Source organism: Lactuca sativa, chromosome 4, assembly GCF_002870075.4.
Source record: "Lactuca sativa cultivar Salinas chromosome 4, Lsat_Salinas_v11, whole genome shotgun sequence".
Lineage (NCBI taxonomy): Eukaryota > Viridiplantae > Streptophyta > Magnoliopsida > Asterales > Asteraceae > Lactuca > Lactuca sativa.
Window position 1 is genome coordinate 77,437,840 of NC_056626.2, and position 18,454 is coordinate 77,456,293.

An 18,454-nucleotide genomic window follows, 5' to 3' on the forward strand; every position below is an offset into this window, starting at 1 on the left:
TTTTTATCTATTTATATTCAATTTGATTATCGTTTCTGGGTTTTATTCTATTCGAAACTTACATCTAATTGTCGATTCATTTTTGGTTGGTTTTTACCTAGATGACCTTCGTCTTTCAATAACATTTGAAGAACTTAACAAATATACAATTTTAAACAATATCTAACCATTAATCACCCAATTCCTGATTTGAAATCTAGTCCTAATCTTTCTACAGTCTTGTATATATTTTCAATTCAAACTAACTATCACATCTTTGATTATTATCCTCACAGAATGGAATCCTTACCAAAAGCTATAGTACAATACATTTTATTAAACATGAAAATGCTAAAGATGTGGCATATTGTAACTGTGTCTCCAGAAAGTTTAAAGACTCCATGCCTTACATTAAAAGCCTTTACTTCCCTCGTAGCATATTTGACAACTTAAAAGACAGTCATACCCCTGAATGCATTATGTTAGAGATTGTCTCATCAATTTTTCAACTTGAAGAACTTGTAGTTTACTGCCCATTCACCAGCACAGAGCACACCTCATGGCTCTCACTTGGGGGACCCACCCTAAAGAATCGAAACACAGACAATATGTTTAAACTTGAATGCATTCTATTTGCTAAAAATCTGGAGTCATTAAGACTTTGGGGTGTACTAATGGTTCGTGCTCCGAAATGGGATGTGTTTCAAAAAATGAAGAATCTTGAAATTGTTGGAGAAAAATTGGAGGATTCAGCTTTGATTGAGGCCCTGAAAGCAACTCCTAATTTGACAAATCTTGTGCTTCTTGGTTGTGAGGGTTTAAGGACTGTTTGGATTGAGCTTCTTCAACTTGAGCCTTGTAAACTTGATTTTTATGGATCATATAGCTGCTCACTTACACTTTCAGCTCCAAAGATTGAATATCTTGAGTTTCAAGGGTGTAGTTGGATTAGAGTTTGTGACACCAATTGCTTGAAGAATCTCTCCATTTCAAAAAATGTTGGTAATTTCAAGATCGTCTTTAAGCCTTTTTCTTGTTGCCTTATAATTTCAAGATCATATTTTTTATGACAGTATCAAAATTTGTGTTTGTGGGTGTTATTTATTGGTTGTAGGGAGGGTTTATATAGTAGATTTTGGTAATAAGCTCATGGAACTTGAATCGTTATGCATAAGAGCTGTTCAATGGTGTTGGGATGCAATAAACAAAATTCTTCAACTTGCAAGTGAAGTAAAATATATGTATATGAAAGTTGAATTCACTAGAGATTACGAAGCTCTTCTCCCCTTTCCAGAAATTGACTTTGTTGACTTTTTTAAAAGTCATCCAAAGCTCAAAACATTCGACATCCATGGTGCAATGTTTTCTGCTCTATACCAAAAGAACAGTCTAAAGAATGTGAGTTTGTTGAACAGAAAACACATGAGTCAGCAACCAATGCATTGGGAACTATCACCGATGCTTTGTCAATAATCTCCTATTCAGAGAAACTACTGATTTGCCCCTACTTATTACACAGCTGGGGAAGCATAAAGAGGTGGTTTAACTATGTGATCAAACCCGAGAGACATCGGGTACTCAAAATTCAACAAATGTTTTCACTACTTTCCCTTTACTTTTGACTTTTAACCGATTATATGATATTTATAAATCAAGGAGGGGAACTTCAATGGTGAAGATATTGTTAGGGTTACCACCATGAACAAGCATGGGAAGCATGATTTGGATATTCCAGTCATTGTCAACCCAAGAAATGACTCTCCATTTATTAATGTCCCTGAGTTCATCATGTTGGAGAATGTGACAAAAGATGAAGGTTTCTTGATCTTTGATATACAACAAAATAATTTTAACTTCTCTATTAGGGATCCAGATCATATTCACTTTCTAGGTATATTACAATTTACAAGGAATAACCAAATATATGATACAAACATTAGAGTTAAAAACATGGTACAACTGTACATGAGATTCATTAAGAACTACAACGCAATCAACTTTATTGATATAAGTTCAGACAATTATTCACCACAGGATAACCAAGGCCTAGACTATGGAACTATATTTTAGTGGAGGGGCAAATTAGGTATTTTGCTTAATACATTTTGTTATAAGAGAATCTTATTTGTATGATACATATTTTGTTATATTCTTTGAAAATTTTGCTAGATTGGTAGGTTTAAAAGTAGAATGTCCTAATAAGAATTAATTTTAAAAGGAGAATGAAAATGACAAGTGATTTTATGTTGTGTTTACAGGGTGGATGAAAGTGAATAGCTCTGGAGTTAGAAGAGGAAAAGAAAGCTCATGCTAAAAGAGATAAGATGCTGCAAATGCAAGTGTTGCATTCTTCATTTCAATTGTTAGTATGAAACACATAGTAGATTAGATGAATGCAAAGAAATAGAATTGTATGACATTAAATTTTATGTAATGTATTGTATTTTTGTATATGGTATTCTATTTATATTATGAGACATTAAATGAAAATTTAATTTAAAAATTAATAAATATATAAATATATTATTTTTAACATTTAAATTTACGATACGCAAAAATGTGTGTCATCTTCATTGATGACATGGCCTTTCTTGACAGGGGTTTTAATGATACGCATTGTGTGTCATAAATGCGTGTCGTCTCTCGTTATGACATGGCCTTTCTTGACGTGCATTTGCGTGTCATCTGAGCGTTTTACGACACGCATTGCGTGTCGTAAACGGTTGTTTTTCTAGTAGTGAGTCCTTAATATTAAAGTGGTTATAAATAGGAATTTCAGAGGTCTTCAACTGAAATCTAGAATTCTCTTAGGATTTGATTGGTCGTTATCTAGAAGGTTATCCTGCATGCATAATGCATTCCAAGGTCAGGGATGGTCGTACCTGGCTGAGCCGATTTGAGTTATGGTTTGGTTTCAACGCTAGTGGGTGGTAGTTCGAACCCTAAGTGGGGGAGAACTAGGTAATCTACTTCAAGGATCATCGGTTTGTTTGAGTATGTGGTATTGGGAGAATGGTTCATAAGGATCTGCGGTACTAGTATGTGGGATCTCGGTTCAGGATTTGGTCAAGGAAAGAGTATATAGTAGGTAGTGATTGGATGCATGTGTTCAGGAGACACATGAGTTGTCCCTCGGTAGAAAGTGGTTGGTCAAGGGCTCACTGCACCTATTGGTTCCTTTTGGGGGCGTCAATGAATAGGTCAGGAGTTGTTGGCATCTCTCCAGTTGAGTATCAGTTGTTGAGGAATTTGTCAGATTGTTGTATGGATTTCTAATTTAGTATAGCTTGGGGTAGAGATCGATCAGGAAATCAGTTTCTGAGTTGGATACATTCATCTCCGCATAAGTTTTGGTTCATTAGATCTAATGTCGATGCATCTACAATCGTTAGTCGTTTCGCTCACCATTCAGTGGAGATTCTCCGAAAGTTTCAAGTGGTGATAGTTGAAGTTCAAGGAATGTGACAACCTATCATGAAGTTTAGTATGTTTTATGTTCCTTTGGTCTCTGGGTAGGTTACCCTCAATGTTGGTGTTGAATTTTGGTTTATGGAAGGATGAGGTTTGCTTAGCATTCAAAATTACCTTGGAAGTCTTCTTGAGCTATATGTGTTTTGGTGGAATCTATTCAGTCTTAATCAAGGTATCGAGTCTTGTTCTGATTGTTCATGGGTATGTCTTTTGTTAATGATTGAGGTTTGTCGTTTCGATAGAACTCTTGGTGTTTCTTCCCTGTTTGGTTGAGGTTATGGGTTTCCTAAGGATGTGCATTATGGTAAATTCATGATATGTTTCCGAGAGGGGAGTTTATGGGATGGGAGCGTAGTAATCATGATTTCTCATTTCTTTTGCATTTGGTAATATCGGTATTGGCATGTTGATGGAAGTCATGAGACTCACCAATCAGCTGACTGGGATAAAGGGAACAGTTAAGGGTTGTTGGGAGTATTAGTCCAGTATTAGAAAGTCTATGTGGAATATATGCATTAAAAATCCCATTTGTTCGCAAGTTTTTATTCGGAGTTTGATTATCCAAGTTGGGAATCGGTTATGAAGTATCGAATCATAAGGTTCTTTACGAACGACTCGAGTGATTTGCTAGGTGGGGTACACCTGAAATGATAAGGTTTTGATGCAATGTGAAAATTCATGGATTGATCATCTTTGATTGTAGGAGCAGTGGTTGGTAATGGAATGTTAGGGACTCAAGGGCTTATTTTAAAGTTTTGGTACATCTTATGGATTTGGATTTGGAGGAAGTTGGAGATCAATATGTTTTGAATATCCTTTCTACATGTTTTGGTGGTGCCTCCAATCAGGGAATAAGGGTAGGTTAATGAATAAATGTCGTGAATCAGAAGATTTAAGGTGAAATGCAAGTGTAAATCTGTGGATTTTTGGTTTTCAGTTATGCACCGAGTTGGTTTTTGGTCAGACTCGCGTTGGAAGTTGAGGGTGTATATATTTATGCAAGATCATACCTCAGAAGGTTATGGATTTAGGAATCTGTGTAATGGATTATCAGTTAGAAGGTTCAGGACCAAAAAGAGATGTTTCCAGTGCTGATGGTAGAAAAGGCCCTTGTTATTGTGCTTTGAAATGGTTCTACCTGTGTGTAGCTCTGGCAAGTTATGGGACTAGAGAATTATAGCAACAACGTAATTGTTCGGCGGGTAAGGAATCAGTGTCTTGTTCAGCATTTGAATGTTTAACTCCTAGATTATATCTTGTTGCTCATTGTGTTCATGGATTCGTTAACTTCAGGGTGAGCCTTATACTTGAAGGATTATCTAAGCTTTCTACCAAGTGAAAAGTTTCGGTAACAAGGATCAGTCAGTGATTCTGTTTTCAGTGGAAACAACAAGATAATCAAGGAATATAAGTGTTATGGTAAGTCAGAATACATAGTGGAATTGTAATGTCAATGTTTCACCATGGGCTATCTACAAGGGTGTCAGACAGAGTTTAGAATTTTGGACTTCAGGCAGAATGGTAATGATTATTCCTCAGGGGAAGTGGAAGAAGTGTTCTGGTGTCCAGTGTGGCTGGGAGGTAGTAAGGAGTAATTTTGAGGACGAAATCTAATTTTATTGGGGGAGAGTTGTAACATCTGTTTCCTTGGATTAATCGAATTAGGATTTCAGAGGGTAAAAAGATTGGATTTTGGTGAAAAAGAGGTCCTCGCGACGTGAGGCATGGAGGCTCACGACGTCAGGAGGGCCACAAGAAGATTCTATCCGGGACCAAGCTCATGACGTGAAGATCGCTACAGCCCAAGACCATGAAGTTTTAGGGTTTCCCACATATTTAAGCCCCTTTAATTCGGTTTTAGGGTTCATTTCTCAGCCTCCACCTTCCCCTAACTCATTAAAACCCTAACCCTAGACTTTCTTTATGTTTTTTGAGCTTTTGGTGGAGTTTTGATGGTTTAAAGAGGAAGAGATCACCATGGAAGCATAGTTGCAGTTTGAAAGCCTCATTTACAACCTTTAGCTACACTTCCGGACAAATGTGATTAATCAAGATCCAAGCTTTATGTTTCCTTGTTGCTAGATCTAAGGTTTTATGCATATTTATCCAAGATCTTAAGAGTTCGAGTGTTGGGAATCCATAAAGTTGGCAACTTTATTGGGCCTTAGGGTCCCTAGATGCTTATATGTCATGAATCTGAAGTTTGGATGATGTTAGAGTTCATGGATGAGAATTGATCCTCTTTTTCTCCATGAATGACCCATTTTGAGCTTATGTCTTGTATTGGACATACAAGGCCTTAATGCATCGATATTTATGACCCTAGGAAAGTTAGGAAGCCTCCTAGAAAAGTTGGATTGGTAGCTTAATGGATCAAGAGGTTTTTGGATCAAAATGGCGTACAAACGGATCTCACGACGTGAGGTGGATGCATGTCACGTAGTTAGTGTTGCATCCTCGATTATTTTGTCATGTAACGACTCACAACGTGGGCCATAGATAGTCACGTCGTGAGGGTTTGATGACCGTTGACTTTTGACCAATGGTATTTTGGGTGGTGTTTGAGATGTGGTTTTGGGATTTGTTGGGCCATTGGATTTAAGAGTTTTGGGCTTTGAGTTGCCATTTTGGGCTTTTGGTGCTTTTGGACTGGGCCTTGGTTTTGGATCAAGTTAGGAAAAGGGTAGAATGGTCTTTTACCCTTTATGAAGTTACATTATGGATTGGGCCTTGTATTTTGGATTATCGGGAACACAAGCATGCATTTGATTATCAGCGGATTGAGGTGAGTTTCCTCACTGTATTTTTGGGTCGAAGGCACCAAGGCCGGTCCATTGGATTGTTGTCCTGGTTTATCGCATGTTGGTATGTTGTAGTGATCTGTTAGATTTGTATCCTGGTATATTGGATGATGCTATGCTTAGTGGTCTATAAGATCTGCCTGATTTTCTATTGATTGGTTATATGTTTAGTTGTATATATGTCGTCGTGGTGTGGGTGGGTTGAGACTGTACTGGTTTGTGCTGTCAGTCAACAAACCCGGTAATGTTTGTACCGATATGTTGTTATGGTTCACTAGGCTTATATGTGTTTTGGATATGTAATGTCAACATGTTGTGTGTGGTTGGGTTGCGACAAACCAGTGTAGAGTGTAGACTAAAGGCCAAGAGACTCAGGGCGTCTCGGATCGACTGCAAGCCTGATGGGCATACCAGTCCGGCCGAAGGCCCGAAGAACCTTCCAGATAGGCTAAAGGACCGATGAGGCGTACCAATCATGTTGAATGTTCTATGAGCGTACCATATAGACTATAGGCTGGTGGGGCATTCCAGTCAGGCTAAAGGCCATGTATGCATGTTGTTTGTTGGTATATGTTATCTGTTTGTGTGGTGGTATTTTGGGGGAATTCACTAAGCTTTGTGCTTACAGTTTTGGCTTATGGTTTTAGGTACTTCAGTGGACCGTGACAAGGCGAAGGCGGAACCGTACACATCCTTGGTTTAATAACTGATTGGATTTTGGAAGACTCTGATTTTAAATAATGTTTTGAAAACAATAATTTTTTGCAAAAATCGTATGACTATGAGCTGTTTTTAAGACCTTAAATTTGTTGTGATATTTGAAGTGTTACAGTTATGACCGATAATTACAAATAAAACTAAGACCAATATACAATCAACTTATATTTAAACAACTCAATGTCTCTTTGATTTTATTTTTATATAAATGATCATTAATTTTATAATGCTCAACCGTAAAATCACCCATTGTTACTAAATTTATATTTTATTTTATCTTTTCTCCAAAACATATTAAAAAAATTAAAAATAAAAAAATCTATACATGCAAGATCGCATTTATATTCAAAGTGTTCACGTGTTTGTGAAACTCGCAATTTTATATATGAAAATTTTGTCGTGTAGCATTTCAATGATAACTTATATGTTTATTTTATATTTACGCATCAATTGCTTAGATGCGGTATATACGTAGGTGATGAGTGTGTGATTTTGATTTTTTAGTGTATATATATATATATATATATATATATATATATATATATATATATATATATATATATATATATATATATATATATATATATATATATATATATATATATATATATATATATATATATAGGAGGGTTCAATTGAGAAAAAAAAGGTTGAGAATGGGGGAATCATTCTCAGCCAATCATTTATTTTTGGCGCAAAAGCCTCCAACGTAACGACAGAAATTGGAAACGAATGCACATGTGTTTTCCAACATAACATATTTCCTTAAACTATGCTAATCATTACCTTAATATATACAAAAACATAGTTTTTTTTCGTTTTTTTTTTTATTTTTATAAGCTATTTTTATCAAAAAAATGATTTTAAATATACGAAAATTCATGATTTTTTATTCTCTACAAATAGACATCCATATTGATATAGTTTTAAGATAAAATAAAAAATTTATTTTTTTTGTATTTTCAGCTATCGTTATTCATAAATGAATAACAATGCATCAGGTTTTATTACAGTACATTATGAATAAAAAGTATGATTTTTTTTTTTTACAATTTAAGTATCATTCATATATAAATATATCATATAATAAACATAGTATATTCATATTTTAATATTGGACGATGAATTCACTTGTGAATACTAACATTTTATATTCACTTGTGAATATTAGATGATATATTCACTTATGAGTATTAAATAATATTTAATATGTGAATATTACATAGTATTACATGGTATATCACATGTGAATATTACAGAGTATATTCACTTCTGAATATTAGATGATATATTCACTTATGAATATTACACAGTATATATTCACATATGAATATTACAAGGTATATTCACTTATGAATATTGAAGGTATTTTGACAAATATATATAATTTTTATATGTTATTCACATATGAATAACATACAGACTTGCGTATTTGTTTTGTGTTTTTAATAATCATATACTGATTCAGGTGAGAAAACATATTAATATGTGAATATAACGTGGTAATTTAGTTTATGCATTTCATCAAACAGTTGGAGTGCAAACAACTTAACTATTTTAAAAATGTTAAAAACATCAAGTTATCAATTCTAAATCATCATATACTTCCGATTTCGACTTCAGATGCGACATCCTATCTCTGATTGATTTCTCAATTTGATTTTGATTTTCGAAAATCCGATTGAGAACCTGTGAATACCGATTCTAAGTCCCTCAATGTCGACTGTGACAGCGAGTCCAAAACTCTGATTCCAATTTCATGAACAGCGAAGAAATTCCGATTTAGTTGAAGAAATCTGGATGATTATTGAAGGTTGGAGGAAAAATTTTGATGATGAACGCACAGTTATCGAATTCTCTATAGTTACGTATTTGAGATAGAAGGTTATTACGATATTTACAAGTTTGCCACCGTGTCTTTTATGCTTAGATTAAATGAGTGGTTGAGAATGATTCCCCCATTCTCAACCTTTTTTATTTTCTCAATTGAACCCACCTCTCTCTCTCTCTCTCTCTCTCTCTATATATATATATATATATATATATATATATATATATATATATATATATATATATATATATATATATATATATATATATATATATATATATATATAGAGAGAGAGAGAGAGAGCGAGAGAGGTAGGTTGAAATGTTTCTCACATCTATTGTGTACTAGAATATACCAATAAGAATTTAGTAAACATTAAATGTATATTAAATGATATCCATACTTATAATTCTTTTTTATGGAAATTAATTAAATTTGTCGCTAATATCAACAATAATATTCTTTCAAAATGAATTCGTATCTAGAAGAATAAGAGCGTATTCGAGTAGAACGAGAGGATATTCTAATAGAATACACTCTAATTCTTCATATTCTATAAAACTTTATTGTATTTTAAGTGAGTGAGTTCTAAAAGAGTGTTATTGTAACATAAAAACCTAGATACGAATTCCTTCTGAAAAATGTTATTGCTGACATTAATGACGAATTTAATTAGTTTCTTTAAAAAAAATTATAATTATGGATATCATTTAATATACATACAATTATGGAAATCATTTAATATCTATCTTTATTCAATTAAATAATTAATTAGTTTACTAAATTTATATTGGTGCATTCTAACACATAATAAATGTAAGAAACAAACTTACCTAGCCCATATATATATATATATATATATATATATATATATATATATATATATATATATATATATATATATATATCATTACTGTATATGAAAACCCTATATTTGTGGTGCCTTTTACATCAGTTTTTGAGGATTCTTATGACGCCACGTAACCTCTATTTTTGAACGACATCATAGAAATCCAAACTTATTCACACCGCCTCATGTTCACTGTCATGCGTCAATTTATCTATGAAGATTTTATTCTTTGAGCGAAGAGTTAAGATGGATTCGGAACCGGTACAACGCGGATAGACACACCTTTTTACTGAGACGATGGATGGATTCTGAGTGTGTCTATTCCCGCCTATAAAATGCATATACATCTCAAGTATCAAGTTTAGTCCATTGGTTCCATATGCTCATGTGTCCCACCAACGTTGTATTCTCTCTTGGTGATAGGTTCTCCCACTCATTGGTATACCACCACCACTCCTCCTCCGTAAGTCATTTTCATGTTCCATTTTGAATGATTTTTTTGTGCTTTTAGGTTATTTTGTAATTGTAGAGAGATAAACATAGATATAAGCACCGTATAACATGTGAGATGGGTTTGGAGAAGAACATATGGCGTGAAGAGGCAACCCCAATCAAGAATTTACATATCAACATTTGATCCATCGGCAGCCCCAACATTCTGCCGCCTTCGACAGTCAGACTCCTCCCTCCCCTGTTTGCGATCCAAAATTTACTAATAATGAATTTTGTTTTTAGGAGGCTAATTATCCCTTATATCATCGACTTCCCCTTGTTAATATCTCATTCTCACCAAAAGCTTAAAACCAACCACCATCTTTTTCATTCAACTCTCAATCTGTTATGGCTCCAAGATTCTTCATTTGTACGATCATGCTCTCTCTCACTCACACACACACATACAATAAACCATTTGAACTATCCATCTATGCATTTTATATATGTATTCATAACAATACATTCTTTTCAGGAAATACTAAATGAGGAAGATGAGAAGATTGCAAGGCTGAAGGATGAATGCAGCAAGGATGTGTGTAATGCAGTTGTCACAAAAAATAGTCAAATGAGTACAATCCAAGCGACATATATCCATTATTAGATTTATGGAACCAAAAGGTGAACAGAAAGGCGACATTGAAAGAGGAAGTGAAATTTATATTAACGGAAATTATACAAATAGAAGAAGAGGTTCAAGAGGATTACAACTGAAAAAGTTGATTAAATGTTAGTTTACATATTAAAACTCCTAAAATGATGGGTTTATTCATATTTTGTTGCTTGATGTTGACTTCTTTTTACTATTAATATGAAATTTCTCAAATATCAAAAGAGGTGATCAATTTTATTTCATTTTATAGTTTTTAATAGTTTAACATGAGAGATATTCATATATGAAAAAAAAAATTATCTACTTGCTTGATTAACAACCCTATTTTGATTCTTTTGACTCTTCCTATCAAGTCCTTGATATTGCAGAAGTTGACGGTGCAACAACTTGACCTTCAGAACACATTATTTTTAAGCCCTTGGCATACCACACTCTAAGTGGCCTTTTGATTCCTTTGTGTTTTTTTATGATAAGGTTTTTAATATAATTTATTGTTTGTTATTATACTAAGTAATCTTCATATGTTTTTTATATATGCAGGCATTAATCAAGTACATTCTTCTTTCTATATCAAGTGCAGTACAATTACTATTGTTGGAGTTATGAAGGAAGTTGCCACAATACTGGTATGACACCTTCTTTAGGTAAAAAAAAGTGTAATGGATTAATTACAATCGAAAATAGTTGTTGGCTAAATCAATAAAATGGTAGAAATGATATTGAAAAAAGTTATCTGTTTTGCGCTAAATATTGTAAAAACATAAAGAACATGTCCCATTTTTGTTAATTACTCTATGAATTATAACCAGAAACTGCGAGGATATGATGTCCGTAATCTTAGTTGTAAGTTCTAACTAGATTTCAATTTTACTTAATTACCAAATTTTCTAATGTTTTATTCTTATTATCGAGCTAGTTGTATTTTACCCTCATGATGAGTTTACATGCCTGGAATTTTTGTATGGTTCTTCATTTTAAATTGACTGTGAAAAAGTTCAAACTTCAATAACGATAAATCTCATCATTATCGTGTAAATGGTTGATGATTTTGTTCAAGAAGCTCCAGAAGCATCTCGTTATCTTGAAATTAATAATCATGCCTTTATTTGTTTTGTGATACTAAGTGAAGTTTTATATACATATAAATGTGTGTTTCAACAATATATCATTATTATAGAAAAGGAATAGTTTGATTCATTTCAACAATGTTAAACAACTTAACATCACCAATATTACAATTTACTTTAGTTGTTACAAGTAATAGAAATAGTATTTCATTTCCTTACCCATCATAGCAATGTACTTTTATTTCATTATCTAAGTCACTATTTGTCACATTTCCTTCCATACGAGCCATGTACTATAATTTCTTTACTCAAAGCTGTGTGGCTATGTCTTATGTTCTTTAAAAGATGAAGTTGAATTATGCCATTTATCAACGGAGTTTACCATTTTTACCAAAATACACAATGTGCTTTAAAAATGACCCTTAAGAGGAGCATACTTAAACTTTTATATATACAATAGCAAAACAATTGTATTTTCCTCAGGACAGCAACAATTTAAAATTGACCCTAATATGCTTAGGTTAAATAACAATTATGTAGGGAACATTGGAGTTGTGGACAAGCATGATGCCAAGCAATAATGGATGATTTGGAAGTGCTGCAAATAGAAATAGATTTTTTACTTTTTTTTGTCAATATAAATGATGTACTTTACTTTTTACCCATAGTAACAAGGTTATTTCTTGTCCGTACCCATAATAGCAATGCATTTTCCTTTCCTTGCCAATAATAACAACATACATGGTTCTTTACTACTAAAATCAACATTCTTTGAATTCCTTTCTCATAATAGCAATATACTTATGTTTATTCAAGATTCAGACAATGGAAGGAATCCCAAAATTACATTTCATGGGTCGTGCTTTGCATGAGCCTTGAAGGTAACTAGTATGTATGTATATATATATATATATATATATATATATATATATATAAACAGGATCATGTGAGAACTGATTTTAAAGCGAAGAAAAAAATTTGGATCATTAAAATTGAATCATGGATCAATTTTAATGATGAAAAATATTTTTTCCAATTTTTTTTCTCTCCGACATAGATCTATGCTCGATTTTATGATTTGTATATTTTTTTTTTTCAAATTTTTTATGGTGTCATCACGAGTCTTCACTTTAAAATGAGTCCTCACAGGAACTGAACCATATATATATATATATATATATATATATATATATATATATATATATATATATATATATATATATATATATATATATTGTGACATCCTCATTTTCACGGCCAGAAAAGACCGATTTTGTTTATGTTTTATGAAAATCAGAGTACCTCTTTTAATAGATATGTTGCGGAATTTGTTCCCAGAAAAACACGATAAATACGTTATTAAATCATTTCCGAAGAAACGTATTGTATTCATTTTAAAACATTTGGAATGTCATCGTTAATACAAAAACATAAGCATAAACAGAACTTACATTCATTGACACTAGTGATCTATACGTCGTTAATCTCTCAGTGTAATGTAACTTCATGTCGACACCTGTGATACAAATAAACTGAGTGAGTTAGGTTGGGAAAACTGGTGACTACATAGGGTTTTCAAGCCACAATAATATTATTATGTTTAATCATCAAACAATTAACCCAATTACTCATATCCATTATATTCTTTATTGTTAAGGATCTACCCTAAGAATCGGCCATTTCTCGTTCATTCATTCCTAGGGATTATCCTAAGGAATAGGTACGAATTCCATCGTTGTCAATGACACATCTGTCAAGCACAACTGCTAGTTCTGTCACTTAGGTGCAACTACCAAGTTTTTGACATTCTCTACGAGGAGCATCTGTTGGTATTGTCCTTTTGGCGCATCTGTTGGGGTTATGAGGTTCTCTATTAGGCGCTTCTGCCGGTAGAGTCCTTTAGGCGCATCTGCCAGGGTTATCTTGTTTATCGACAGTATCGTTTCCGGGAATCCACTCGCAATACATGTCAATGGGTTTTTAGAATACACCGGTGAACACATCATTCACAACACCTACAGGTTGCGAGCCTGCTAGTGTTCCACTGGACTATCTAGAATAGTCTGTGTTGTCATCTATACTTTGCTAAATGACGAGACCATTATTTGGGAAAGGCTTCTCACATCGTCCACCTCTCACCCTTACCTCGTGGTCTATATCACCTCTCAACTCATCATCCAACTCATATTTCATCTACCACATCTACCCATGTTTTACCCCCAACACCTTCGTAGATATAAAATACGTATACAGTTTAAATCATTTAAAACGTGTATAAAATCATTCATCCAGCATAGACAGCAAGTACTCAAATAATATACACACATAGCATGTAATTTATATTAAATACTTCATATCTATGTGGAAGATGAAAGTAACTATGCACTCACTTGAAAAGGTGGTGATTCCGAACTCAGACAGCGCTTCGCTTCTAAAAAAAATAGTTTCCTTCGACGAAACCTAGTATTATTACCACTAGAGTTTAGTCTATTATTCGCTGAGACTAATTAATAGTCTAGCTATTTTTATTATTATATAAATGTTAAACAATACTTATATAACTCATAATAATAGCCCAAGTACTTATTATAAGTTCCTAATGATGTTACTATAATTAAATAAAAGCCATATTAAGAATAGCGTAGGTGTAGCTCACTTACAACGAGTTTTGTAGAAAACCAGGGTTTGCTTGGAGCAGCGTTCCCGAGCCGAAAATCTCTTCTTCTCGGAGCCGTCGAGCACTCCGGGGCTTCCGTCTCGTGCTAGGGAGGTTCCCTAGGCTTTTCGGGGGTTTCGGGGCTAGAGAGAGGTTCTAGAGAGAGAGTAAAGAGAAGAAAGAATGGGAAATGTGTGAAAAAAATGAGGGTGAGAGGTTCTATTTATAGGGTGCAAAGTGGCTGAACTTGGTGGCACACGTCACCATCTAGTGGCAAGACTTGGGACGAAAGCAATGGCCAAGATTGTGTCACATCACTCATTTTCGCACATCACACTTCCAACTTCTAATATCCGTAACTTTCACATAAGATATCCGTTTTGACGTTCTTTATATCCACGCGTAGGTAAAAATAAGATCTACAACTTTAATTTTGACTCGTTCGGCTAATTCTCGACTGATCTTAAATTTAACAGCACGAGGAGATTATATTGTTAAATGTCCGCGTAAAATTCATAACTTCTACATACATACTTTGTTTTCGTCTGTCTTTTTTACCGTTGAGTTCCTATTAATGAGATCTTCAATTCTCATTTAGGTTGCGTAGGCTAAAAACCGCTCGATCTAAAATTCGAGTTTCGGGTTGTGCACTGCTAAGCCCAAATCTTAGAAAATTCATAACTTCCTCATACGAAGTCAGATTTGGGCATTCTTTTTTTTTTTTGTATGTTCTCGGTTTAACGTATTCTATGACTTTTGGTTAGATAGCTAAGGCTAAAAGTCGCTCTACCTTAAATTCACTATTTACGCTTCCCGGTATCGTGCTGGTTTTGTCGCGAAACTTCGACGGGTCATAACTTCTTCGTTATAACTCGGATTTCGGCGTTGTTTATTATATGTACGGAATCCTTGAGACATATTCTACAACTAGGTTAAGATTATTTATTCTAAATAATCTTTTGTCGGAAAGTCGTTTTCGACCCCTATTATATGTAAATTGATTAGCTCAAATCTACGGGCGTTATATATATATATATATATATATATATATATATATATATATATATATATATATATATATATATATATATATATATCTTGAGTTTTAGGTATAAGTTAGAAATTTTTTTTGTACAAATCAATTATGCTTAAATAATTCATTAATACTTGCCAAAAGTTTGAACACTTTAATTAAGGAAAGTTATTAAAAAATCAATTTAGAGTAAAATGAAAATTTTAAAATATTAAATTCATATATATAAATTTATTTACATTTCTTAAAATAGACATAAATATTAATTAATTTACATTAATAGTATCAACAAACAATATAAATATAGGTATAAACATATATATGTTATTTAAAACTAGTAATTTTTTATTACATAATAACTAATAATAAAATCTAATAATTATTTTCCGGTAAAAAACTGTTAACCAAAAAAAACTATTTACTGTCGTCGATTACGCAGGAAGACATCTAAGGTTAGATTTATTTGAGATAAAAAAAACAAAAAAAAGCTTACACCACTATTGGCCAACAACATTCACCACTCTTGCTACCACCACCATCTGCCACTGCAACCACCTCCACCATCACATGTCACTACAACCACCACCATCGCCACAACCATCGTCGTCACTACCATTACCATCGTTACCACCGTCGTCACCAATATCACTGCCGCCACCACCACCACCACCACCATCACCACCGCCACCACCAACCATCACCACACCCGCCTCCACCACCACCACCACTAACATGACCCACCACCACTACCGTTGCCACTACCATCGCCACTAATGTCACCGCCACAGCCACCACTACCACCACCACCATTGCCACTACCTACATCCACTACTCCTACCCACTACCTACCAACACAGTCCACCATCACTGTCATCGCCACCACTACCATCATACATCACCATTACCATTGATGCCATCTCCACGACCACTATCTCCACCACCATTGCCATCACCACTACTACCGCCACCACCATCACAACTACCACCACTACCATCATTATCATCATCACTTCACCCCCTACACCACCACCGGTACCATCACCCACCACCACCGTCAGTACCACGACCACCGTCAGGACCACCACCACTGTGGTTTCCAGCAACACCAGCATCACCACCATCACTCGCAACCACCACTACCGTCGCTGCCCCCACCACCATTGCCAACAGCCACCACAATCACCACTCTCATGATCACCACTATCGCCACCACCACTACCGCGGTACCATCATTGTCACCCAACACCTTCGTCGCCATCGTCACTACTGCCACCACCTTACAAATTATTATTTTAATAATTTATATAATGTATCTTTACCACCACCTTACAAACTACTATATTAATAATTTATATAATGTAGCTTTACATATAAGTTAGAAAACAAGGTAAATTAAGCAAAATAGACAAAAATGATAATTCTATCATTTTATACGGATTCCAATTCCGTTTCATGTGAACCAAAGATAATCTGAAATTGATTCCAATTTTATTTCTTGCCAACCAAACAATATATGAAATTGGATTTAAATTCCTCACAGATTCTTTTTCTAATTCCAATTGTAATTCTTTCAGAAACATTCTACAAACCAAACAATACCTTAGATTGTAATGTATTTTGAAAAATATTGATGTAAATTGCATAAAAGATTCAATATATTGTACTTTTTCGTATTTTATATATATTCATAAAAAATTAATATACATTTTTTCATGTTTTTGTTTTTGATTTGGTCCCTTTAATAGGTTTAATAGTAATCTTTCGATCTTATATTTTTCTTGAGATTTTCATGTTGCAGACATTTATGTTGCTATTGATAGTTTTTAATATTAAAATCTAAACGAAATATTTGATTTTTTTTCAAACAAAGAGAAATGATTATAGTTTTTATGACAACCCGAAATTTTCACTTGTACAAAACCTTCAGTCAAGCACTTCAAATAAATGTCAAATTTGTTTCTGCTAGTTTTTAGCCAGTTTAAAGTTCGTTTTGGGTGTTTTATTATTAATTCTTCAAACGAATAAATGAAATGAAGTATTTTCTAGGGTCTTGGAGTAGCAAACACACACTTAGCACCCTAATAAGGAGTTCACGGCCAAACTTTTGGAGTTTGGGTCGTAAACTCCCTTATGGCCGTAAACTCATGCTTAAGGCATGATTTTACTCTTCATTCTTTCATTCTCCAACTTTCATACTCAAGAACTTCCACCATTCTCTCTCAAAGATCATAATCCCTTTCTTCCAATCTTCCAAAATGTAAGTGTTTTCTTTGTTTGATTTGTTGTTATCACCTCTCATCTAGTTGTTATACTCCATTTCATCCATGAATTCTTCATTTTTACTTAGATCTTCAAGTGTTCTTCAAAACACCAAGAACACACACTAGTGTTCTTGGACCTTAAACACCCAAAAAAGCTCCTTTATTGTAAGTATTCTTACCCTAGAGTGTTATAAGGCTTGTTTCACTTCTTATTCAACTAGAAAACACAAAGAAACATAAGATCAAAGGTGTTTACGGCCAAGGCATGTTCTTGGGCCGTAAACCCTAATAGACGGGGCAAAGTGAGCCTTAGTCCCTTCCTTAGCCTTGGATACTAGTCTAGATCACTTCCTTGAAGTGTTTAGGACCTTAAGCATCAAAAATACCATGAACACATAGATTTTATGGCCGTAAACCCATGAGGAAAGGTCCATGGGCCGTAAACTCTATAAAGAGGTGATTTTGTGCCACCATGACTTCCTAAGGCTTAGAATTGAAGTAAGGATAATTATTTATGACTTATAGGACCCCAAAGCACAAAATGGTACATAATACCATGAGTTTACGGCCGTAAACTCATGAAGAATTAACCATGGGCCGTAAACTCATGAGTTGTTACCATTTGGACCATAAACTCCTTTGAGAAGCCCTACACCCCTTACATGCAACCCTAATGTACTCCT

The 18,454-nt window shown here is 34.0% G+C and overlaps 1 pseudogene; it reads left to right on the forward strand.

The window, feature by feature from the left end:
• The first annotated feature begins 276 nt into the window (after window positions 1–276).
• Window positions 277–16,284, forward strand: LOC111885348 (F-box protein At1g10780-like; annotated as a pseudogene).
• The last annotated feature ends 2,170 nt before the right edge of the window (window positions 16,285–18,454 follow it).